Genomic DNA, 27,275 nt, shown 5'->3' on the forward strand with positions numbered 1-27,275 from the left:
GAATATATATTAATTATTTAGGAGAGTGTTTTAGGATTTTGTTAGAAACGGGATGATTTTTGATCATCTATATTTTATTGTTTTAATGTAATTTCCTGTCATTTCCTGCAAACCTAATAAAGATATTTTGATAATTGAAAATAGTCTGTATCATAAATCGTAGAGGTTGAAAGCGTAACCAAGCGTGCAAAATTACTATTTGCCATGGAACTTCGGTCATATTTTATTTGAAATAAACTGGATGTTAGGATCTGCATGCATGGTATGCATGGTATTGATGGTATACAGACACTGACCTTTCCCTAAAACCAGTAAGCAGCAACTTGTGTATCACACCCGTCATGGGTTCGAACCCTTTTGTTGTATTTTATTGTTAAACCTAAATAGCGTGATTGCTTTTGAATGAGCGGCAACACACATATTTTGTTTGAGGATAGCTGGATCTATCTCCTTCTTTTACATCTTCTCTGCTCCGTGGTACCTTATGGGTACCTGAATTTTATTTGAATGAAGATGACTCTGTCATGCTCGACGTCATATTGCATAATTTCTATACAGTATATGCAATAAACCAACCAGAACAGTACAACAATTGAAATAATAGGCAGTTCTAAGATAGGTTAAGAAGAATATAACGTCACAATTCTGTATTATTATTCAAGGTTGTAACGTGTGTCTATGCTGTCATGTAGGCCTACCTGGCAACAGACACGCCCCCGGTACAAACAGATGAAATGTGTAGAAAAGCGTGATTATGACAAAAAACATTAAAAAATTATACTTTGAGGTATTGTTTTTTTAATTTTTGTATGGCAGATCATACATACACATGTGCTGAGGTCAAAAAGGTAAAAATTTTGTTTTTGACCCCTGACTCACCTGTCATTCCAAACAACCCCTTAAGTCTTCCACAGAGGGAGTATGAGTTTTGAACGCAATAGACAATTAGGTAACATCCATTTGAAATACGCACTCCAGTTGTGGAAGATGTATAGGTAAAGCCATATTACAGGGGAGTATGTGTTACATTTACATAAGCCTTCTGTTGAAGATATTTCCAAATTCTTCCACAGGGGGAGTGTGGATTTCAACTGGAATAGCCCAAACTACATAATTTGGGATTAATGGCTCATCTATAAGGCATTATAATAGAATTAGAATCAAATGCAATTATTTACCATTCTCAGCCGAAACTTTCCGCATTTGATGATGCGTAGTATGTGTAAAAGGAACTAATCAGGTCCTACCTCTATCATGTCTATAATATGCACTACATTGATGACATAAGGCGTGTTAAGAACTCTGATAATGCGCAATAATGGTGTCATACATGTGTAAATGCATATGATGCACTGTCTTAGCCTTTTATACGTTTCTTTCCGAACCCTTAAGGCAATATTTTTCCACATAGCAACCTCATCATTAACAAGCTTTACACAAGACAACGTCAATGATTCAAAAAATGGTACATGAAACATTTTTATTCCTCCTATATCATAGTCCGAAATGATTGTTCTGCGTTTTACCATTTCAGCTCTATTCCAAACACATTTTATGAACATGGTGTTGATTTTTGTTACCACTTTGTAATAGAACTCAATTTTTTTATATTTTTTTCATCCCAGTTACAATTGACTTTTTCAAGAGGAACGTTTGGACTAAAGGTCATACCAAGGATTTTCAGTAATGGTATTTTCTGGAGAAAGTTTCCAATTAACACTACCAACTTTAAAATCGTTGTTTTTGAGAGAACCAATCCAGATAGCATCACATGAACATTTATTGTAATTCAAATAGAGACCTGATAAAAGCGCAAACTTATCTAGAATGACTAGAGTATTTTGGAGTGCTTCAACAGAATTGACAAAAATGGTGGTGTCATCAGCAAAAGCTGAAATTCTAACTTCATTGCGGTTATAGTATTTCAATGCGATGCCTTTAATAAGATTAGATTGACGTATTCTGCATGATAACAGTTCCACAACTTATGAGAACATTAAATGCCAACATTAATTAATGAACAATGGGCTATTCCAGAAAATAAGTGCACACCCCCTATAGAGGAGTAAATTTTTAATCAAAGAAATGTCTGGATTTCCAAGGCTGCTTTCTGAAAACAACTGGAATTCCAGTTGTCAATGTCGCTTGAAAAAGCTTGGAAATTAAATGAAGGAAAAATCACGGAAATGTCTAAAATGAGCTCTCAAATTCAGGATTTCTTACTTTGAACTAGTTTTCTGCTGGATTTTTTCGCCTTTGGACACTTAAAAAGTCTGGATTTCCAACAATCACGACTGGACAAAAGTCTGGATATCCGAACTCCTCTATAGGGGTGTGCATCTATTTTTTGAATAGCCCAATGGAGGAGTTCGACTGCCATGCAAATTAGCTTGTGCCAACCCAAATAAATAAACAACAGTTCAGCATGTGGCAGATAAATGGGTATCAAAATTGGTCTCAAATATTAACGAATTCCCAGAAACATACGGGATATGATGAACCATTGACCTGACACCATGATGGCACTAGAATTCTGTAGTCGTTTTATTCCATGTATATACCCACTTCTTGCTTAAATAATATAATGACTAACATTTTGCATCTTCAATGTGCAGTCCATATGCACAAATGAATACTTATTTTACGATATTAAGCTTTTTGTACAGCTCATAGAACATGTCACTAAAGCAGGTCAATTGTGTTGACCTTCTTCTATTGTATTTGCTCATCTGTGTATGAGCCAAAACTCCATCGGTTTCAGGGCGTAGTTCATTGAGCTCACCGGACTGCTATTGCAGAAATAGCTGAAGAGGATATGATGCATTTTCTTATCAAATGTCCTGCACTCACTGAGCAACGCTGTTACCATGAATCTATCCTGAAGAGGACACTTCTTGAGCACTGTAAGGTACAAGAAGTCGATGACCTATTCACAAAAGAGGATGTTCTACTACAATTCATTCTGGACTCCTCCCATGAATCTATTCAGAGTGTCATCACCCTACCAGTAGAATGGCCCAGTTTTACAGAATCGATCACTCGTCAGTGGTGTTATGGTCTACACAGTAGAAGATCGTCCCTTCTAAAACAGCTTTCTTATGCCGATATATAATCTGCCTGCTCAACTTATTCACATGCCTCTGTAGCCTAGTGCACTGTGTAGCTGATGTTTGCATGAACGAATCATCACATTTATGTCGCTTGTTCAAACTTTGTATACATGTTTATTATGAACTCACACTTGTGATTACTTACATGTAGCAATCTTGTACACATTGCCTCTTGTATCTGATTGCTTTACATTACGTTTTGTTGTGTAGAATTTAGCTAGTTGTAATATATGTATCTTGCACTGAAGTACCAGTATTTATTTGTATTTTGATATGATATTTTAATATATTTAATGGGTGCACCCTGCCATGTCCTTCCCTACATAAGCATGTTCTATTATGATATTGAACTAATACTTATTACGCATCTTGTTACTGCGAACTATTTTCTGCGAACTATATGATGATTATTTTTTGGTATGGACCCTTCAACAGAGCATCTGTCATCGAAGGGGTGCGCCTGAAACAAGAGGCGGGAAGTCCTACCTACTACTACTATTGCAAGTACTTTCGCTGCTTATGGATCGAGGCGATTGCATTGAAAAAGCTAATAAATAATTGCTAACGGTTACGTAATCAGTCGATAGTGCGGACAGTCTTCACTTGCAAACTACCAAAAATTGTTGGAAAACAAACCATGTGAATAGGGTACCCTCTCAAGGATGCCTACTCTCTGTCTATGACAAAATATTCACTTTACTGACATGATCGTGATCTGGAACTCTTCATGGCGATTCCTCATCTTCACAAGTCATAGGCTGTTTCAATTTCATGCTGAAGATTAAAAATTCATTTAAATCGGTAAGTTTGTTCTTTGTTTTCACACAGTAATATTGATAAACTAAAATCATTTAGAATAATTTTTTTTTAATGTATTGGATGTATGTTTTCATTAGAATACACTCAAAACGCTAATCACTCGATGGCTTTTGTTATACAAGGCTCATCCTAGCTCGAGATACCCTATCTAAAATACAGGTTAATTTACATTTACTATACATTATCTTGCTGTATTTCAGCTAGAGATTTTAGACGTGATGAGCTCGTAGCACTCATTTAAGGTTAGGATCTATTTTAAACTGTTGCGATTTGGTAGTTCACAGCATATTGTGAATGGTAGTGAGCTTTGGCAAAAATTGCATTGATCATTTCATAGCGAGCGTGTAGAAGAATTCAAATAGCACAGATATACTTTTATAGGTCCTGTGGTTCTTGAGTTATGTTGTAAAGAGAGCTGAAACACCAATACCTTGTAAAACGTACATAACTCATTATCAAGAATAAATGAAGCAAGTTTTTAAAGTATATGATTTGTAGAATGAACTTTTGCAACACATCAATATCTTATTTTTCAAATGAAAAGCAATAGTTTCCATTTTTCAGTCGATTTTACTTCACTCTTTAATCTCTGATATGGAACTGTGACAGAAGATGATATGCACCCTCAGAGCGTCGGAAGTTTTGTGTCACGTGACCTTGCTGGCTAATGCATGGTCCGTCTGCATGAAAATAATCAAGATAACATCTTCATTATGAATATTTACTATATACATGTATTTTTATATTTTTGTATATTTCTTTTGAAGATTGTTAACGATGAATTATCGGAAAGGTGTAAGCTACGTAACCTCTCTGGCAGTTGGGCTCTTCTTTGCATATTTGGTTTACATAGGTTAGTATTAACTATTACTTTAGCAACTATTTTTAACTGTTGCGATTTGGTAGTTCACAGCATCTTGCGAAGAGTACATGTAGTGAGCTTTGGCAAATTAATTGCATTGATCATTTTTCTTAGCGAGTGTGTAGAAGAATTCAAATATCAAAGATATACTTTTATAGGTCCTGTGGTTCTTGAGTTATGTTGCAAAGACGTTTAAAACAATGACACTGTTGTAAAACGTACATAACTCATTAACAACAATAAATCAAGCAAGTTTTCAAAGTATATGATTTGTAGAATGAACTTTTGTAAAACATCAAAGTGAATATATTTTAATAATATATTGATTTAGACCATGATAATCGATTTTTTGGCTGCTTCGACCAATAACACCTCGTCTACCCTTCACTGTTTCAATCATTAACATTAAGGTTAAATTATCGTACAAATTTATGCAACGAATAATTATGAAATTGCCGTAAACCCAGGGCCGTCGCCATGAGGGGTGCGACACCCCCTGGCGATCCCTAAAAAGGGCCTACATTCCGTTCGTAATATAGGCCCTATTGGGCCGATATATGGGCCTACATTGATGTTGGTCAGGCGCGTTGAGGTGATGCGGACATACAAGCTGTATCAAAATGATTGGTACCCATCAGTTTTCATTGATAATGGAGGAGTCTGACACAGTATGTACATCAACATAAGATGCAAATAATTTGTAAATTAATTGTATAGACAAGTCATAAACTACACATTCTGAACATTTCAAAAGTATCCAATGTTGTATTTGGTAGAGGAAGGCTTTTCAATAAACATCAAAATTGATGGGTACCAATCATTTTGATACACCCTGTAGAACTAATGATTTTGCAAGATCGACAAAACAAAACCCGGGCTCAGGGCCTCCAAGTTTTGGGGCCCCAAAATTGCCCTGTGCATCTCCCTTTTAAGCCGGAAAACACCATTTTTGGGGCCAAAATAGGATAAGATTACAAAATTTGGCACGCTTCGCGCGCACTGGCCTCTTATATAGTAAAGTTCACTTTCACTTTGGGCTAAAATAGTTTGACATTGAAATTTTTCGCAACTATCCCAGCAAAATCTTGTACCTAAACAAAAACTTAGCCACTTGAGTTTGAAAAAGGTAAATCCGGCCCTGAATAAGCATAAAACTCATGATGGTGAGCTATACAGGGACTAAATTAACCAAAAGTTGTAGAAGGCCTGTGCATCTTCCTTTGGAACGATTTAGTACCCACAATTGTCCTCAATTGTGTTCATTTTAGCATTGAAATTACATTTTTTCGCGCATTCGCTCGCTTTTGTCTCGGTAACGTTCTTTTAGTAGCAGATAAGCGGGACGATTAGGGAATTTTGCCCCCTGGCTCGGTGACTCCGGTGCATCCCCCTTTTAATTTTAGAATTAAAATAGCAAATCGAAATTTCATGCATTTTTCCCCGGTAAAGGAATAACTTGAGTTACAGTGTGGGGGAGGGGTGTCTTCTATCGGAAGAGCCACGGGTGCCAATCATGCGAAGTTGCGCAGGGGCCAGCAAAAGGTAAATCCGGCCATAATACCAGCAAAATTTATTTGTCGACACCCCCCTGAGAAAATGGTCTAGCGACGGCTGCGTAAACCTCTCGTTAAATGCCCCCTTACTGACAGCAAAGGCTTTTGAAATCCTTACGCTGCATAAAATAATGGGAACAATTCGTTATTCTGAAGGACCATTAGGCCGAGTGAAAAAAATCCCAACATCATAGTTACATTGTTTTTTCGTACATTACATTTCAGATTTCTGTGCCTTGAGGAATGAATTTCACCTTGTCCCGTGAGTATTGAATGTATATTATTTTTGACCATCAGTAACGGAGCTAAAGAGCGCTAGGGCCTATACAGGGTGTAACAATAAAATTTATACAATTGCATTTTGACTTCTCAGGAAAAACTAAAAGAGTTATGGCACAATTGTTATATGCAATACAATCAGTAATATCTTGGCTAAAAGAAGACGTTTAGTTGATTTCTTTACTAGCTTGGGTTCAAAAGTTATGTCCGATTAATTAAAACGTCCAGAAAACGTGTTGGGCCACTTTTGCCATGTTTGCGCACATCAAGTTTGTACCGCGTAGATATGCTTATCGTGCATTAAACATCAAAGAACTGACACAAAAGAATTATAAGTCGTGTTTCTTCATATAATTAACATGAACTTAATGACAATATGATCTTTCTTTAAAATCTATAAATGAAGTCATGAAATTGCTTTCAAATGATCTTATAAATAAAGTAATTTCTCATATCCCTGAGATATCGTTGGTAAAACTGAAGAACAGTTTTTGCATCCAAAAGTACAAAACAATAGGATTTTGAAATTAAGTTCAGCTTAGCTTCTAGCTGTTCTGGGGCGACCACTATTGCCAGCATTTCTGTTAACAAATTCAACATACTTCTCATAGTTATATGTAATTGTATGCCTTGGTGGAAGACACGAGTTTGGAAAATGAGCTATAGGCCTAAACAATCTTATGGTCATTCTGCTTGACTCCATGTGCTACCGAATGCCACAACCATAAAAATACGCTCTTCCAACGTGAATTGGGGTTGAAGTTGTTGAGCTGCAGCCACGATTTCTAGTAGCCTAAATGAGGTTGTTATGTCAGTGATTAGTTGTGATTTCCAAAAACTCAAGGAGATATTCTATTATGTAATCATTTCTACCACTTCGAATACCCCATTGTTTAAAACTACCTATCATAAGAGCATCGTCCATGGTTCCAACTCTATTCAGTCACTTTTGTAACAGTTTAGACAAAAGTGGCCCAAGCGGTTTTAAGACTAGGTTACATAATTGGCCAGATCTTCACTTTTATACAGTCGATTTGATTGAAACAAAGCTTAGCTGATGGCTAAAGAAATTATCTTGATAGACATATAAATATCAAACCACAACATAAGCGGCATACTTGTGTCATTCTATTTTCAAAATTGTACAAATTTTATTGTTACACCCTGTATGTAGTCCGCCCTATAGTAGTCTTTCTAGAACGGGCTATCGTAGATAGAGTCCGTCTAGAAGGACTACCCAGTAGCTGTTGGTACACCGTGTCCTGATTGAACCCCTCAATGAAAGCGATACAATAAATGATGGGTCGTAAGAGTAATAGAATAGTCTTTCTAGACGGGCTAGCGTATATAGGGTCCATCTAGATGGACTACCCTGTAGCTGTCGGTACACTGTGTCCCATCCTGATTGAAAACCCCTCAATGAAAGCGAGTGTTCAATATGTTGATAAAATAAATGGTTAGTTACCCATAGACAGAGAAATAAATTATGAGACGCACCACTTAAGGGCTGGGGTATGAACGTTTGGACAGTATTTATTGTGGGACATTAGAACACATCAGACATATCGAATTGCATTCTGAATACGAAGAATGTCATTCTGATATACATATATCAGCATCAAACCGAATCAAGAATTTACTTTCGCTTAAGGGATCCAAAATGAGCGTTTATTGCGTTTCGACAGTATTTTTTGTGGGACATGAGAGCATCTCAGACCTATCGAATTGCATTCTGAATACGAAGCATGTCTTTCTGATATCAAATAATTTTCATTTTTAAAAATCACAATAAAATACAAATTTTATGACAAATTATAAAAATTTGATATTTTTCAAATTTTGATATATAACAGTCCTCGAAGTAAATTATATAAATCTAATGATATATTCTTAAAGTGTATGTAGCAGGAGGAAAAGCCGACGGTCAATTGAAAATTTTGACCTTTCATATTGAAGATATGGATTTTTTTCCCAAAAAGACCTAATTTTTTTTGGTGTTTTGGGAAAAAATCCATATCTTCAATACGAAAGGTCAAAATTTTCAATTGATCGTCGGCTTTTCATCCCACCTACATACACTTTAAGTATAAATCATCAGATTTATAAAGTTTACTTCAAGTACTGTTAAATATCAAAAATATCAATTTTAATGATTTACCATAAAATGTGTATTAAATTGCGAATTTCAAAAAATCAAAATTATTTGATGTCAGAATGACATTCTTCATATTCAGAATGCAATTCGATATGTCTGATGTGCTCTAATGTCCCAAAATAAATACTGTCCAAACGTTCATACCCCAGCCCTTAATCTTTCTACATAAACATACAGCGATAACTTAATACATAATTATAAAGGTTTCATCAGCAAGCCACATACAGTATATACAAACATATAAATGCTAGGTAACATATAAATGCTAGGTTGAAAAGTAATACATTATGCGTAAGCTAATTGTGAATTACACTATATATTTTGTAAGAGAACAGCTTCTCACAAAAACAAAGCAAAGAAAGTTGCAAGAGCAATTAAGCTAGAGAAAATTACTCTATAAATTTTGTAAGGGAACAGCAGCTTACAAATAAAATAAAAAACTAGGGTGAATTACTCTATTATTATATAAGTTTAGCAAAAACTGACAAATATGAAACAATGGCTGCCAAAACCTTCAGAAATACATCAAATTAAGAAATTATGCAGAAAAGCAGAGTGAATTACTCCACATTTTAATTTATATGAATAGCAAAGGCTAAAGGCTTCATTCAGCAAAGCAATCATTAAATTATTTGACATTTATTCAAAAGTAAAAAAGGCTGGATGCAAATTACTCCAATATAACGGCAAGCGAGATACTTTAAGTAAAAGCTGAAAAGCTGGATGTGAATTACTCCAAGATATCGGAAAGCGAGATACTTTGAGCAAAAGCTGAAAAGCTGGATGTGAATTAATCCATATATCTGAAAGCGAGATACTTTAAGCAAAAGCTGGATGTGAATTACTCCAAGATATCGGAAAGCGAGATACTTTGAGAGCAAAAGCTGAAAAGCTGGATGTGAATTACTCCAAGATATCGGAAAGCGAGATACTTTAAGGGCTGGGGTATGAACGTTTGGACAGTATTTATTTTGGGACATTAGAGCACATCAGACATATCGAATTGCATTCTGAATACGAAGAATGTCATTCTGATATCAAATAATTTTGGTTTTTGAAATTCGCAATTTAATACACATTTTATGGCAAATCATTAAAATTGATATTTTTGATATTTAACAGTACTCGAAGTAAACTTTATAAATCTGATGATTTATACTTAACGTGTATGTAGGTGGGATGAAATGCCGACGATCAATTGAAAATTTTGACCTTTCGTATTGAAGATATGGATTTTTTTCCCAAAACACCAAAAAAAAATTAGGTCTTTTTGGGTAAAAAATCTATATCTTCAATATGAAAGGTCAAAATTTTAAATTGACCGTCGGCTTTTCCTCCCTGCTACATACACTTTAAGAATATATCATTAGATTTATATAATTTACTTCGAGGACTGTTATATATCAAAATTTGAAAAATATCAAATTTTTATAATTTGTCATAAAATTTGTATTATATTGTGATTTTCAAAAATGAAATTATTTGATATCAGAAAGACATGCTTCGTATTCAGAATGCAATTCGATAGGTCTGAGGTGCTCTCATGTCCCACAAAAAATACTGTCGAAACGCAATAAACGCTCATTTTAGATCCCTTAAGCAAAAGCTGAAAAGCTGGATGTGAATTACTCCAAGATATCGGAAAGCGAGATACTTTGAGCAAAAGCTGGATGTGAATTAATCCATCTATCTGAAAGCGAGGTACTTTAAGCAAAAGCTGACAAGCTGGATGTGAATTACTCCAAGATATCGGAAAGCGAGATACATTGAGCAAAAGCTGAAAAGCTGGATGTGAATTAATCCATATAGCTGAAAGCGAGATACTTTAAGCAAAAGCTGGATGTGAATTACTCCAAGATATCGGAAAGCGAGATACATTGAGCAAAAGCTGAAAAGCTGGATGTGAATTAATCCATATAGCTGAAAGCGAGATACTTTAAGCAAAAGCTGGATGTGAATTACTCCAAGATATCGGAAAGCGAGATACTTTGAGCAAAAGCTGAAAAGCTTGATGTGAATTACTCCAAGAAATAGGAAAGCGAGATACTTTGAGCAAAAGCTGGATGTGAATTAATCCATCTATCTGAAAGCGAGATACTTTGAGCAAAAGCTGAAAAGCTGGATGTGAATTACTCCAAGATATCGGAAAGCGAGATACTTTGAGCAAAAGCTGAAAAGCTGGATGTGAATTACTCCCAAGATATCGGAAAGCGAGATACTTTGAGCAAAAGCTGAAAAGCTTGATGTGAATTACTCCAAGAAATAGGAAAGCGAGATACATTGAGCAAAAGCGAGATACTTTGGAAGCAATTGAGAAAAATTTAGCTGAAGCCTTTAGCGTATTTTAATTATCATATTTTAACATGTTGCTGCAAGTTGTTGGAGCCCGTGAATGTTTCCCAAAAGAATCAATACATTGTTCTTTAATATTGTATGAATGTACAATATAATATAAAGCCATTATTTTATATAATTCCATTTACAATAGAATCAACATCCAAATTCCTTTATGAACAAAATTTAATACATGTACTTCTCATGGGAGAAGTACATGTATACAATTACACCACATTTCGCCATAATTCATTCTAGAAACGCTTGCTGTTAGAATAAGAAAAATTTTAATGCTAAATTATTGCACATTCTAGGGAAGCGTGGTTACTGTTTTGAAATAACCGAGTGAGAGGGTTTTCAAGAAAATATTTTTCCTGTCAAAACTGAAGCATCCTCTGTATAAAAGAAAATATGAATATTAACTGCACATCATATATAACTATTCGTGATACCCAATTGTGGCATATTTGAGGTCGTTTATGAGGCAGAGAATTTTATTTCAATTTTATATACGCCAAAATATTTTTTTAATTGAGCAAGAATAAGGATAGAAAAAACGTTAAAAATTCTATGTATAAATAACATTAGACCCGGCAAAAGATTACTGTTTCGTTTTTATGGTATTCTAATCTTTTATTTCCCGAAGAAACATTTGGGGTCTAAAATGGATTTTTTATGTAATTGATAAAAACATCGAACGTGTATGCAAGAAAAATGGTAGGTTCCTCTATAGTATTTTACTGACCATGCTAATGTACTGACACCGTGCGAGCACATGTCAAAATCGATATAATGTATTGTCCATATAGACGCGCATTTATCATTTATTTTTGTCGGATTAACAACAATTGAGCGCTATTAATACACATTAATGTTTTTAGGCAAATAAAATTCCAAAATATGGTACGTTTTCTGCTTTTGCTTGTCACGTGGTAGGCCTATATTGAAGTTGCGATTATATCTTCAAATAAGTTTCAAATGGATTCCATCAAGACAAGTGGACGAGTGGTCTAAGGCGCTAGGCTCATAGAGCATATCCAAAGCGGCGTGGTGGCGCCGTGAGTTCGAACCCCGCCTCTGCCAAACTTGACTAGAAGTAATATTAAACTTTAACTTTTTTTTAAATTTCATATTGGGGAAATGTGACTGGGAGAATTTATGTATGGCGTGGAGTGGTGTGGTATACAATCTATAAAAAGTTGCAGATTAATATTTAACCATTAAATAACCACATATCCGAGTTTAAAAATCTTTAAATGATTTTCATCTTAATTACTATTATACTGTATGTACATGATTTGTAATTGTACTAAAAACTCAATCACCTACATGACTACCAGTTCCCAATTGATCCACTTTCATTATGATGGATTGATGATTCTTACATCTAGAAGTTGTTACTCAATACCTTAGCGAAATTAACTATAATTTTAAATTGTACATTTTCCGCTTACTTATCCCAAACTGTCTATATTAATTACATGCATGAACATTAACAACTATTTTGATTTTGTAGCTTGGCTTTATACCTTTATGTCAAATTAATACCTTCCCACGCAGCAATACTCCGCCACTTCAAAGCTTGCCTCACCTTATACTAATCTTATTTAGGGAGTGGTGGGTGGGAAAATAAATTTCTCGATCCGTATTTGATGAAAGCTGAATGTGATATGAAACGAAAGCAAGCAACCCCACACCAGCAATAGGCCTACTCCCATTGGCTGATGACTGGATAGGCCAAACCGGCCTTACGATTGGATGTGGTATGATGCGACCGCAAAACTATAACAACAATAACCTCACGGGTCAAAACACAATAACATTAAACAGTCATTACGGACTGAAGCAACCATTTCTCTCCATGGGTAAATTAGTTTCTTCCATGCAGACAAGCTTTCAGAAACGTTAACAACACGATGATAGAAATCCAGATTAAAAAAAAAAAGTTAAGCTTTTCCAACATAACAAAATGTAATGTAACTTTTTTGACTAGTTTTTGTTTTCACTTTTTCTAATTCTGCACATTTATGGCAGCCATTGAATGCAACGTAATCTCAAGAAGTAAAGATACAAGCATTTGATTTGACGAATGTTCAGTTTTAAAATTGACAAACTGACCTATACACGCCTGATCGAGTAGCGTATAGCGTATACAGAATACTCCTATGTGAACTCAGCCTAATCATGCTAACTTGTGCATACATTTTGTCATTTCTTCTACAGTTATTCAGCAACAATTCCATATAACGCAGTAACTACAAGACCTACATCCATGATCACAAACACTACGGGAAGTACAGGCTCCCTGACAAGACATTGTAAGCCCGTACAAAGGATTGCCTACCTAAAGCTTCAGAAAACCGGGAGTGGAACCACCGCATCAATTCTAGACCGATATGGATTTGAGCATAATTTGACGTTTGCCGTACCAAACAAAACTGCAATCATTGGTCGACCTCTGTCCAAAAAAACATACAAGTTTGATTCAATGATTCGTTGCTATGGACAGTTTGATATGCTGACTAGTCACATGGTCTACAACAAAAAGGACGTGGAAAAAGTTATACCAAATGCAGTTTACATCGCCAGTTTACGGGAGCCAGTGTCCCATTTTGAGTCACTTTTTTACCAAGCGAAAGTTCTAAAACATTTGAAAATTCCAGCAAGTGTTAAAGATCCGATTAAAGCGTTTTTTAAAAAAAACATTACATACATACATACATACATGAGAGCTTTTGTTACACGCCATTTCAAAAGATCACAGCGTGAAAAACCAAAACATATGCAAAATATATACAAGAAACAATTGAAAAACAAAGAAAAATGAAGCAAGCAAAATTATGTTTGCGGAAACAGGTGGGTTTTGAGGCCTTTTTAAAGGCAGAGACTGTTTCAGCACTTCGCACAGATGACGGTAAATTGTTCCAGATCAGAGGTGCATTGTAGGTAAATGCCTTGTCGGCAGCGGATTTAAAAGTCCAACTGCGTATGATCGGCACATTCAAACGAGTGCGATCTGAGGCGGATCTAAGGCCCTCGCGAGGATTCTTAAGTTCCAGATTAATTATCATTACGGTAACTTTCGTCCAAACTATCAATTACGCTATCTTGACATAAGCGAAAGTGAAATTAAGAACGGTAACTTTACACGTATATTTAAAAAGCTGGATTCGGACATCCACCTTTTTATTATTATGGAGTATTATCTGGAATCGCTGGTTCTTCTAAAGAATCTTTTGTGCTGGGATTTAGATGATGTTGTCTACGTACCGCAACATGTTAGGATAAACTCCAGCAAACAAGTAGAAATCTCTAAATCTATTAGAAGTAAAATTGAAAAATTTAACTCCGGTGATATGAAGCTTTATGATTATTACAACAGAACGCTATGGTCAAGAATTGAAGCCACCGATCAAGATGTGTTTTGGCGGGACGTTAGAGAGTTACGAAAAAGGGTAGCAGCAATACAGGAAACGTGTGTTAATAATACAAGAGTGTTTAGGAGCAAATGGATTGAAAACATTGCCCCCGCTGATAAACATTATTGTGATAATTATGTGCGGCTTGAAGGGCGCGATGGAAATGTCAAATTGATGAAAGAAAGAATTGTCAAACTTGTAAAAAAGTGTAAAAATTAGATGAACGCGGATAGTCTTAAGAGTGTCAAAATACGAGCTATAAGAAGGGCAGTTGTAATGTTAGACCGATTCTCGAGTACGCCAGTGTTGTGTGGCATTCTAGTATTTCAATCAAACAATCCAAAGACCTTGAGTCTATTCAAAAAAGAGCCTGTAGAACAATCCTGGGAGGAGATTACAATTCATATCATGATGCGCTGCTCAGCTGTAAACTTGACTCCCTGTCTGATAGGAGGGTGCAACACTGTCGTAGGTTTGCTGAAGGGCTGCCTAACAATGAACGAACACAGTCGTTAATCCCTCCTACCAGACTTCAGAGCCATGGTGCAAGTTGCGTAATTTGCGTAATTCCCACAACTTTTCCAAATTCCGTGCCAGGACCGAGCGCTTTCGGCTGAGTCCTATCCCATATTTTGTTGATCTTTTAAATCAGTAATCTCCTCTTAGGATTGTTCTTCAGTGCCATGAATGCTGTTTTTATGGTCTGGTGCATATATTTGTTTCTTTATGTCAATATTTATTATAATTGTTTTGAAATTTAGTATATTTTGATGTTTTCCAAAACATGTGCAATATTTGGTAAAAAGTAATATTTGGTGTGCAATTTGTTTTTGATGCCTTTTAAAATTCTTTTAGTGTTCAACCTTTTTAATGTTTTAATATGTATAATTGCTTTGTAATTTTACATGTAATTTGGCCATTTGGCCACGATATGTGAATAATAAAAATACCGATAATAATAATAATAATGATCTTTTTATTTGTATCGAATTCTGATAATATAACATGTTAATGTATCTTAACCTTCGTGTACCACGGGGGGTGCCGGGGGGGGTGATTTGTTGCAACCCTACCCCGGGCCCTACCACGAGCACATTTTTTCAGGCAGCCTAAGACGCCCCAATTTGCCGCCAAACGGCCAGGGCTATATTATAACATTTGCTGAGGAGGACGCCCTCAATATTAAAAAAAAAATATTCGATTATATGGAACTTTATTGAACCAAACCCTGCAAAAATCAGACTCCGGGTTCTGTAGTTTTATCAAAATAAAACGCAGGAACCGTCGTTTTATTACTACGATGGAATTATTAGTCGCACGCATACACGATGTTCATAACACAGTACGTACATGGCGTGCGGGACGGTGATCTACACAACAAAGGATCGTACCATAACCATGATAACACGACCGAAGGAGTGATACACATTGGCGATATCGGCGCTGGTAGTAAATTTTACATGCTATCTACTGAAGACAGCACTTGTATTGTATACACACATGCTATCTACTGAAGATAGCACTTGCATTGTATACATACATGATATCTACTGAAGATAGCACTTGCATTGTATACACACATGCTATCTACTGAAGATAGCACTTGCATTGTATACACACATGCTATCTACTGAAGATAGCACTTACATTGTATACATACATGCTATCTACGGAAGATAGCACTTGCATTGTATACACACATGCTATCTACTGAAGATAGCACTTGCATTGTATACACACATGCTATCTACTGAAGATAGCACTTGCATTGTATACACACATGCTATCTACTGAAGATAGCACTTGCATTGTATACATACATGATATCTACTGGAGATATAGTGCTTATAATGTATTTTATTGCATATGTGCTATCTACTGAAGGTAGATTCTGTAGTTTTATCAAAATAAAACGCAGGAACCATCGTTTTATTACTACGATGGAATTATTAGTCGCACGCATACACGATGTTCATAACACAGTACGAACATGGCGTGCGGGACGGTGATCTACACAACAAAGGATCGTACCATAACCACCCCAACACGACCGAAGGAGTGATACACATTGGCGATATCGGCGCTGGTAGTAAATTTTACATGCTATCTACTGAAGACAGCACTTGTATTGTATACACACATGCTATCTACTGAAGATAGCACTTGCATTGTATACATACATGATATCTACTGAAGATAGCACTTGCATTTTATACACACATGCTATCTACTGAAGATAGCACTTGCATTGTATACACACATGCTATCTACTGAAGATAGCACTTGCACTGTATACACACATGCTATCTACTGAAGATAGCACTTACATTGTATACATACATGCTATCTACTGAAGATAGCACTTGCATTGTATACACACATGCTATCTACTGAAGATAGCACTTGCATTGTATACACACATGCTATCTACTGAAGATAGCACTTGCATTGTATACACACATGCTATCTACTGAAGATAGCACTTGCATTGTATACATACATGATATCTACTGGAGATATAGTGCTTATAATGTATTTTATTATTTTATTGCACATGTGCTATCTACTGAAGGTAACACTTATATTGTATTTTATTATATACATGTTATCTACTGACGATGGCATTTGTATTGCATGTTATACACACATAATATCTGCTGAAGATAATGCTTACATTGTATTTTATTACACATACTATCTACTGAAGATAGCACTTGTATCTTATTTTATTGTACACATATCTACTGAAGATAGCACTTATTGTATTTTGTTGTGTAGTATGTGTGTAGTAGCACTTACATTGTACATTAATCCACATGTTATCTAATACACCGTAAGTGCTATCTTCAGTAGATATCATGTAATATAATCTAAGTGCTATCTTCAGTAGATAGCATGTGTGTAATTTGTAAGTGCTATCTTCCCTAGATAGCATGTGTGTAATATAATCTAAGGGCTATCTTCAGTAGATAGCATGTTTGTAATACAATCTAAGTGCTATCTTCAGTAGATATCATCTATGTAATACAATGCAAGTGCTATCTTCGGTATATAGCATATGTGCAATACAATATAGGCCTAAGTGCTATCTTCAGTAGATAACATGTATGTAGTACAATGTAAGTGCTATCTTCAGTAGATAGTATGTGTGTAATACAATGTAAGTGCTATCTTCAGTAGATAACATGTGTGTAATACAATGTAAGTGCTATCTTCAGTAGATAGTATGTGTGTAATACAATGTAAGTGCTATCTTCAGTAGATAACATGTGTGTAATACAATGTAAGTGCTATCTTCAGTAGATAGCATGTATGTAATACAATCTAAGTGCTATCTTCAGTAGATATCATCTATGTAATACAATGCAAGTGCTATCTTCGGTATATAGCATATGTGCAATACAATATAGGCCTAAGTGCTATCTTCAGTAGATAACATGTGTGTAATACAATGTAAGTGCTATCTTCAGTAGATAGTATGTGTGTAATACAATGTAAGTGCTATCTTCAGTAGATAACATGTGTGTAATACAATGTAAGTGCTATCTTCAGTAGATAACATGTGTGTAATACAATGTAAGTGCTATCTTCAATAGATAACATGTGTGTAATACAATGTAAGTGCTATCTTCAGTAGATAGCATGTATGTAATACAATCTAAGTGCTATCTTCAGTAGATATCATCTATGTAATACAATGCAAGTGCTATCTTCGGTATATAGCATATGTGCAATACAATATAGGCCTAAGTGCTATCTTCAGTAGATAACATGTATGTAGTACAATGCAAGTGCTATCTTCAGTAGATAGCATGTGTGTATACAATGTAAGTGCTATCTTCAGTAGATAACATGTATGTAGTACAATGTAAGTGCTATCTTCAGTAGATAGTATGTGTGTAATACAATGTAAGTGCTATCTTCAATAGATAACATGTGTGTAATACAATGTAAGTGCTATCTTCAGTAGATAGTATGTGTGTAATACAATGTAAGTGCTATCTTCAGTAGATAACATGTGTGTAATACAATGTAAGTGCTATCTTCAGTAGATAGTATGTGTGTAATACAATGTAAGTGCTATCTTCAGTAGATAGCATGTATGTAATACAATGTAAGTGCTATCTTCAGTAGATAGTATGTATGTAATACAATGTAAGTGCTATCTTCAATAGATAGCATGTATGTAATACAATGTAAGTGCTATCTTCAGTAGATAGCATGAGTGTATACAATGCAAGTGCTATCTTCAGTAGATAACATGTGTGTAATACAATGTAAGTGCTAACTTCAGTAGATAGTATGTGTGTAATACAATGTAAGTGCTATCTTCATCAATGGCATGCAATGACTCAGTGCCAGATAGAGAAGACATCAGTATGGTGCTAGGGTACTGGTCGGATCTCATGAGCTCTCATGAAATAGGCGCCTGGATCAGGTAAGCTTACGGTTTGTGTGTGTGTGTTGGGGGGAGGGGTAGGTTAAGCTTATGATTCCACTACTGGTAACCCATGTAATGTTTACAATCATGATGGTATGCAATGACTCAGTGCCAGATGGAGAAGACATCAGTATATGGTGGCAAGTGGGCTAGGGCACTGGTTGGAGCTCATAAAATGTGCCCATGGATCAGGTATTGGGGTGGGGGGGGGGGGGGGTAGACTTAAGATTTCACTAATAGGCCATATAATTCAACACTTATAATTCAGACATTGTGGTCATGTTCTTCTTTGTTTCTGTGTGTCTGCCTGGCTACTTGTCCCTCGTGACTTGTAAATTGCTGAAGGCCCAAGTCTTGATAAACATTTAACATGGTAATCACAATGCTATCTTCAGTAGATAGCAGATGTCAGAGACACAATGATTCTGCTTGAATTTTTTTAACCAGCTTCTTGCTCAAATTATGCTAAAAATAAGTTAATTAGATTAAAATAGTCTGAAATTAAGGACAATCAGAAACATGTTGGATCATTCAGATTTCACACCACCAAATAGAATTACATGGTTGTGCGCCCTTAATTTCACTTCTCAGAAAAACCCATTGATTCTGAATGTAAGCATTAAAATGAGCAGAAATGTGCATAATTTTAGCCAAATTTGGATTGGTCATGATTAGTAATATTATTTCCTGCAAGTGTACCACAGATGGGAGAGATCGAATAACTTTTAATGATTTTAAGCAGTCTTTTCTTTACAGAAACATTGGCATGGTTTTGCCTGTAAAATAGGCAATTACCGGGCATCGTAGACTTCGAGGGCCAGTCGCTTAAAACTGAGTCGCTCCTGTGAAGAAAAAATGATGTTTTCTTAAGGCAAATTTAGCACATATGGGACTCTGATTTGGTGGTGTGAGATCTTCAGTATGTGTGTAATACAACCTAAGTGCTATCTTCAGTAAATCAATGCATGTAATACAATATAAGTGCTATCTTCAGTAGATACATGTATGTAATACAATCTGAGTGCTATCTTCAGTAGATAGCATGTATGTAATACAATCTGAGTGCTATCTTCAGTAGATAGCATGTATGTAATACAATCTGAGTGCTATCTTCAGAAGATAACATGTATGTAATACAATGTAAGTGCTATCTTCAGTAGATAGCATGTATGTAATACAATCTGAGTGCTATCTTCAGTAGATAGCATGTATGGAATCTAAGCGCTATTTTCAGTAGATAGATTATTTTTACAAATAATCTAAGTGCTATATTCAGCAGAAAGCATGCATGTAATAAATCAAAGTGTTATGTGCAGTAGATATCATGTCTGTAATAAAATACAATCTAAGCGATCTTCAGTAGATAGAATGTCAGTATAATAAAATACAATGTATGCGACCCACTCCCACAAAATGAGCGTAAAGTTGCAAATTGGTAGCTTCAAGTCCTCCTGCCTGCTAAATTGATTTTGCTTGTATCATAGGGTATTCACCTTCATTGTATAATCATTGTTTATTCATTGCTTTTTGTGCCTAGATTATAGCGCCTTAGTGCAAATTCTTTTTTTTTTTTTGGTTTTTGGCGCTCTATAAATGTCAGTGATTGATTGATTGATGTTCTTTGTTTGATGCACATTATGTATAAGCCAATAGCATGAATGCCATATTGTGCATGCTGTGCCCCTCATGCCGCATTCACAAAGACATACTTCTGGCATGTACAAGTGCGAATTAAACAAAGAACATCAATTCATCAGCCAGGGTTCTTGAAACTACCAGCTTGCGACTTTACGCTCATTTCGTGGGAGCGGGTCACATATGTTATGTTAGGAGATCACATGTGTGTAATATAATACATATAAATACGCTTATATTTAGAAATGGTACAGAATAAAATCTTGATGTTTTGTAAAATAAATTGTTGAAAAGTGATGCTTGTAAATTATTAAAATAAAAACATCAGTTACATGTCAAGCATTCTGAAAAATCTAAACATTTTGCTTTAGACCTCGGAATAACCATCGATGCTACACCCCTTGGTGTGCCGAGGTACAAAAGCTAGCCTACAGGGACCACATTTAACTTTGTTGATCCACTCAAGACTGGACCATACTGACTACTGTGCTTCACCAATACGGCGGTACTGTGATTCAGCTGCCAGCATTAGAACTTGTTTTCTGATTGCACAATGATCATTCAAGTTCTAGGACACGGATGTGTAGCATGTGCTGGAGACTAGGCTCTCTCTAGATTGCAAGACATGCATTGCTCTAGAACAATCTATAAAATCACACTTTTCGTCGGTCTAATCACATACAAAGGTCATTTCACACACAGAGCCGTAAGTTTAATACCATGTTAAACTCGAAAGATTGACATGTAAATTTCACCAAAAATAAATCTTTCAATTGTCTTTTTCATTAAAATACCCTGTCGAAGAAAATCAAATGAGCAATCTTTGTGATCCACAGTCTCATCCCCCAACTTTTCTCTAAAAAAAGTTGAGATTTTTTATATCACTGGAACATCTGGCTACATGCTTATGCACAAAAACATTTCTTGCAGATCAATTCGTTTAGCTAAAATATTGTCAAATTTGATTTACATTCTGGTTAACAGAAGAAAATTAAATCAGTGGCCTATGGAGCAGTGCAATAGGCATAATCCTGCGTAACTCACAAACGCAAAATCGGAACCAACTGAAATTTTGGGAATAAGCTTTTTTTGTGGATATCTATACTGAAAAATATCATAAGAGGAGGATGCTAGAATCACAAAATACTCCTTTAACATGGTGTTTAACTTATAGTATTATTTAACATGGTATTAAACTGATGGTATTGAACTTATAGTTCCAACTAAAGGCAGCGGAGAAACCTAACGTTACATGCAGGGCCGGATTTACCTTTTGGGGGGGCCCTGGGCCAGGTCAAAATCTGGAGGCCCCAAACGCACCGTGAGGAAAGCATGTGCACCATCGATGTGAGGGCACGGTGGCTCAATTGTTACGGCTTTGAACTCATAATCTGAGAGCTTGCTTGACGTGCGTGGGTTCGATTCCCCTTCCCACCACCGTTGGGCAAGGTGCTTTGCCTTGCTTGCCTCACCCCACCCAGGTGCAATGGGAAGCTGTTAGGGGTAGTCACAGTCGTTGTACTGATGGACCCTGCGCCACTTGTAGGCTGCAAACGTGGTTCCGACATATTCTAATGACGGCGGAATAAATGTAAAGCATTTTGAGGCTGTTATACAAATATTTACATTTATATATTTCATTTGATCTTAAATGCTATAGACTTCCGTGATGTGCACTCAAGTGACCAAGTGTTTAGGACATTTGCGCGAAAAAATTTCAATTTTAGACTATTTTATCCCAAATTGAAATTTCGCTGTGTAATAGGCCAGTGCAATTTTTGTACACCATTTTGGCCCAAAACATAATGTTTTTCGGCTAAAATGAAAGATGCACACTGCACAGGGCAATTTTGGGGCCCTGGGCCAGGGCCCATCTGGCCCTATGGTAAATCTGGCCCTGGTTACATGCCTTTTGACTGCTTAAGGTTGGTCTGAACCCTGGAATTATGGAAACTTTCGGACCTCATAACTGCTAAATTATTAGTCTAAAGAATATAAAAGTATACATTTTTAGAATGGAAATGACTTGATAAATTCATCTGTGAGGTCCAATTTGGGTCAAAATGCTCATTTTTGGAGAAAATCCCAAAAAACAGTTTTTTGGCCCAAATTTTTTCGTGCAACGTAACAAAATAATTGTTTGGCCAAAATTGTTTTATTTTTTTATTTTTAAAAACTAGATAAAAATATCTAGGACCTGCATTTTTATTTTTTGAATTTTGACCAACTTCACCAAAAATATTTGAAATGTGGGCGAAAATCAGGCTTTTTTATGATTTTTTTGAAAATTTTGCATTTTTTGACCATTTTTGTGCAAATTTCTCAAAGTTGGTCAAAATTTAAAAAAAATAAAAATACGGGTCCTAGATATTGTTATCTAGTTTTTAAAAATAATAAAAAATTTATTTTGGCCAAACAATATTTTTGTTACGTTGCATGAAAACATTTGGGCTAAAAACCTGTTTTTTTTGGATTTTCTCCAAAAATGATCATTTTAGCCCAAATCAAAACTCACAGATGAATTTATCAAGTCATTTCCATTCTAAAAATGTATACTTTTATATTCTTTAGACTAATAATTTAGCAGTTATGAAGCCCGAAAGTTTCTATAATTCCAGGGTTAAGACCACCTTTAAGGTATACGATTTTATTCCGTGTAAGAAAATAAACGGGATATGCCAAATATGGACTGGTTCTTCTGCTGCCTTTATATGCGTTCAAACAGATCAGTATGCAATGCGCCCAAAAAAGTCAGGACAAGTAACAACAAGATTGTGTGAAAGTAATTAGGGATTCAATCTGTATCACCGTTGTTCATCACCGATTAACAACGATACGTCCGCATTGTCTGAGTGGTTTACTTTGTGAGGGCAGCTTTAGCTGCCTAAGGCATAGACATACCACCTAGACCTGTAACTGCCCATCCCTAACCGTGGCAGTAGGTGAAGCCACGTATCCAAGGTGATTTTGGTCGGGTGGTCGGACGCGGAGAAATAAGCGTTCATGTCTGGAACGAAAAACGCGATCGTTTGCGTGATTGCTGCGCCGTTATCGCCCGCGTCAAATGCAACGTGTTCTGTAGACGCGAACATGTCTGCTTGTTTGCGTCCGGGTTGCGTCCTTGTCAAAATCGTTGCTAAGCAGTGTTGGCTTCACTACGCAAACCAAAGTTATAGGTCTAGGTTCTTGTTTGTCTGGGGCCTAAGGGAAGTAAACCACACAGACGCGCCGGACGCGATTTGTTAATAATCGGTGATGAACAACAGTGAAACCAGATTGAATCCCTAATGACAATGAAACAAGCTAAAGATGTCTAATTCACATGATTCTTTCATTCAGAATGTTCGTTTGTCATTGCCACTCAACCTTATAAGATCACGGTATTTCTCTCTTGGTATTGGCAATAAAACTAAAGAATAAAGCGATAATATTTAGCTACTACCGCCAACATGAAAGAGTTCATGTTTACGCATACGTTCCAGGCATGATGAATTTTACGCGCTCATGCGTAACGAGTACGTATACGCTACTGGAATGTGGATTCATCACCGATTAACAACGCTTGGCTCCTGTACAAAGGTATAGGACGAGTTGTTGAAATACGGTTCAAAGACTGGGAATGAAAAGAGAGAATCATGACTTCTGATGAGTATCTTACACTCATAGACATCCCTAATATCAGTGATGCTACTTAATTTCACTCAAAAAAACCTGAAACTGGTGAGAAAACCTGAAAAAGCATGCAGGCCAAAAACCAAAATGGGCTGAAAATAAATAATAAATAAAACATGGGAATTTTGACTCACAAAAAAACTGAATTCAGGTTAAACCTGAAAATTGGCATCTCTGTAATATACACCATCAAATGATAACGCTACAAACAATGACTGACGTTTTTACAGTATTTATTTCTTTTTCTTATTCACATTACAATGATTCATTATGTTATTGTCTATCACAATAGGTATATGTATTACTGATATTAACATATTAACATATTTACACCAATGGCTTTAACCTCTTTAAACTGCAACACAATATTCAGTTATTTCATATTTGACACAGCAAGCGTTATTTTCGACAAAGCGAACCTTCAGCATGCTGTACCCCTTCTTTTTAAATCTGAACGGGTCTTGCTATTTGTACATATTTTGTAAGTGATGTAAATGATAACTTTGAAACCATCAAACAAGCATGGGAATCGGACTATATTCCAACAAGACATCCTCTAGTACTGTATGTATAGCGGGAAATATTCGCAGGGGTTTAATTTTCAGCCGCAAATTTGTAACCCCACAAAAATATTTATTACACAGAACTAATTAATGTGAATGAATTTGGAAATGCGAATTTAACAGTACACCCATTCATAACCTCATTAAAAAACGTGATGCGTGCGATCCAATCACATTTAGTTATTTGTGAAAACGCGAATGCAAATCCAGGTCATTAATATCTCACAATTGACCGCAAAATGCGTAATTGTGCGAAAGTAAATATTAGTAATCTTCCCGAGCGCCGTATTGTGCGTCGAACAAAGTACGCCCGCACTGGCTGCCGTATTTGGATTGCGCGCTACCATATTTACACAGATCCTGTTTTAGCCTGATCGATTTTTGGAAAGGGAAGATGCAAAAATCATCTATTTTGACAAACATTTGAGCAAAAAGTTTGTGTTATTTTGTAAAGTAAAGAGATCAAAGTGAGATTTTGAGATATAGCCAAACAAAGGTAATATTACCTTTTGTTTCCTCTTGTTTTGGGAACTCTTCAATTGCTCATATCTTTGGAACTGGTTGTTCAATTTCAATAGAGTTTTTTGCAAAATGCAGCTTTGCAAATGCTATTTACTATCCTATAAGAAATTGAAAATTTAATATTTCCGAGTTCCGACTGATTTTGCTTGATCGCATCACATATGTCAGGCATTGTGAAAAATCTAAACATTTTGCTTTGGACCTCGGAATATCCCTCAGGATATTCCTCGGTTCCAAAGGCAAAATGTTTAGATTTTTCACAATGCCCTCCAAATCACCGATGTGCTGTTATTAACCTCTAACTAAACTGTCCAGAATTGATCCCAAAATCACAAAAATATCCCACTATTCAGTATATAACAGTTTTAATCAGTCAAAAAGCTGAAATGGGGGAGTAACCTGTTTGGCTAGAACATCAAATTTTAGGTAGATAGAATGTCAGTATAATAAAATACAATGTATGCGACCCACTCCCACAAAATGAGCGTAAAGTTGCAAATTGGTAGCTTCAAGTCCTCCTGCCTGCTAAATTGATTTTGCTTGTATCATAGGGTATTCACCTTCATTGTATAATCATTGTTTATTCATTGCTTTTTGTGCCTAGATTATAGCGCCTTAGTGCAAATTCTTTTTTTTTTGGTTTTTGGCGCTCTATAAATGTCAGTGATTGATTGATTGATGTTCTTTGTTTGATGCACATTATGTATAAGCCAATAGCATGAATGCCATATTGTGCATGCTGTGCCCCTCATGCCGCATTCACAAAGACATACTTCTGGCATGTACAAGTGCGAATTAAACAAAGAACATCAATTCATCAGCCAGGGGTCTTGAAACTACCAGCTTGCGACTTTACGCTCATTTCGTGGGAGCGGGTCACATATGTTATGTTAGGAGATCACATGTGTGTAATATAATACATATAAATACGCTTATATTTAGAAATGGTACAGAATAAAATCTTGATGTTTTGTAAAATAAATTGTTGAAAAGTGATGCTTGTAAATTATTAAAATAAAAACATCAGTTACATGTCAAGCATTCTGAAAAATCTAAACATTTTGCTTTAGACCTCGGAATAACCATCGATGCTACACCCCTTGGTGTGCCGAGGTACAAAAGCTAGCCTACAGGGACCACATTTAACTTTGTTGATCCACTCAAGACTGGACCATACTGACTACTGTGCTTCACCAATACGGCGGTACTGTGATTCAGCTGCCAGCATTAGAACTTGTTTTCTGATTGCACAATGATCATTCAAGTTCTAGGACACGGATGTGTAGCATGTGCTGGAGACTAGGCTCTCTCTAGATTGCAAGACATGCATTGCTCTAGAACAATCTATAAAATCACACTTTTCGTCGGTCTAATCACATGCAAAGGTTATTTCACACACAGAGCCGTAAGTTTAATACCATGTTAAACTCGAAAGATTGACATGTAAATTTCACCAAAAATAAATCTTTCAATTGTCTTTTTCATTAAGGGGTGGGGTATGAACGTTTGGACAGTATTTATTTTGGGACATTAGAGCACATCAGACATATCGAATTGCATTCTGAATATGAAGAATGTCATTCTGATATCAAATAATTTTGATTTTTTGAAATTCGCAATTTAATACACATTTTATGGCAAATCATTAAAAATTGATTTTTGATATTTAACAGTACAAGTAAACTTTATAAATCTGAATATTTATACTTAAAGTGTATGTAGGTGGGATGAAAAGCCGACGATCAATTTAAAATTTTGACCTTTCGTATTGAAGATATGGATTTTTTTTCCCAAAACTCAAAAAAAAAATAAGGTCTTTTTGGGAAAAAATCCATATCTTCAATATGAAAGGTCAAAATTTTCAATTGACCGTCGGCTTTTCCTCCTGCTACATACACTTTAAGAATATAT

The 27,275-nt window shown here is 35.8% G+C and overlaps 1 protein-coding gene and 1 long non-coding RNA gene across 2 annotated transcripts in view; one reads left to right on the plus strand and one right to left on the minus strand.

The window, feature by feature from the left end:
- The first annotated feature begins 3,563 nt into the window (after nt 1-3,563).
- LOC140156656 (uncharacterized) lies at nt 3,564-13,808 on the plus strand. Its single transcript, XR_011859575.1, has 4 exons — nt 3,564-3,911; nt 4,697-4,782; nt 6,570-6,606; nt 13,336-13,808. It is a non-coding gene; the product is annotated as an uncharacterized lncRNA (long non-coding RNA).
- Nucleotides 13,809-24,495: 10,687 nt separating this feature from the next.
- The window catches only part of LOC140156653 (pre-mRNA-splicing factor SYF2-like), a 39,959-nt gene continuing 37,179 nt past the window's right edge, over nt 24,496-27,275 (minus strand). The window contains exon 8 of the transcript XR_011859574.1: nt 24,496-25,763. The gene's annotated coding sequence lies outside the window, so the exon portion shown is untranslated. The remainder of the gene's footprint in view (nt 25,764-27,275) is intronic.

This window comes from Amphiura filiformis, chromosome 7 (assembly GCF_039555335.1).
Source record: "Amphiura filiformis chromosome 7, Afil_fr2py, whole genome shotgun sequence".
NCBI classification, from domain to species: domain Eukaryota; kingdom Metazoa; phylum Echinodermata; class Ophiuroidea; order Amphilepidida; family Amphiuridae; genus Amphiura; species Amphiura filiformis.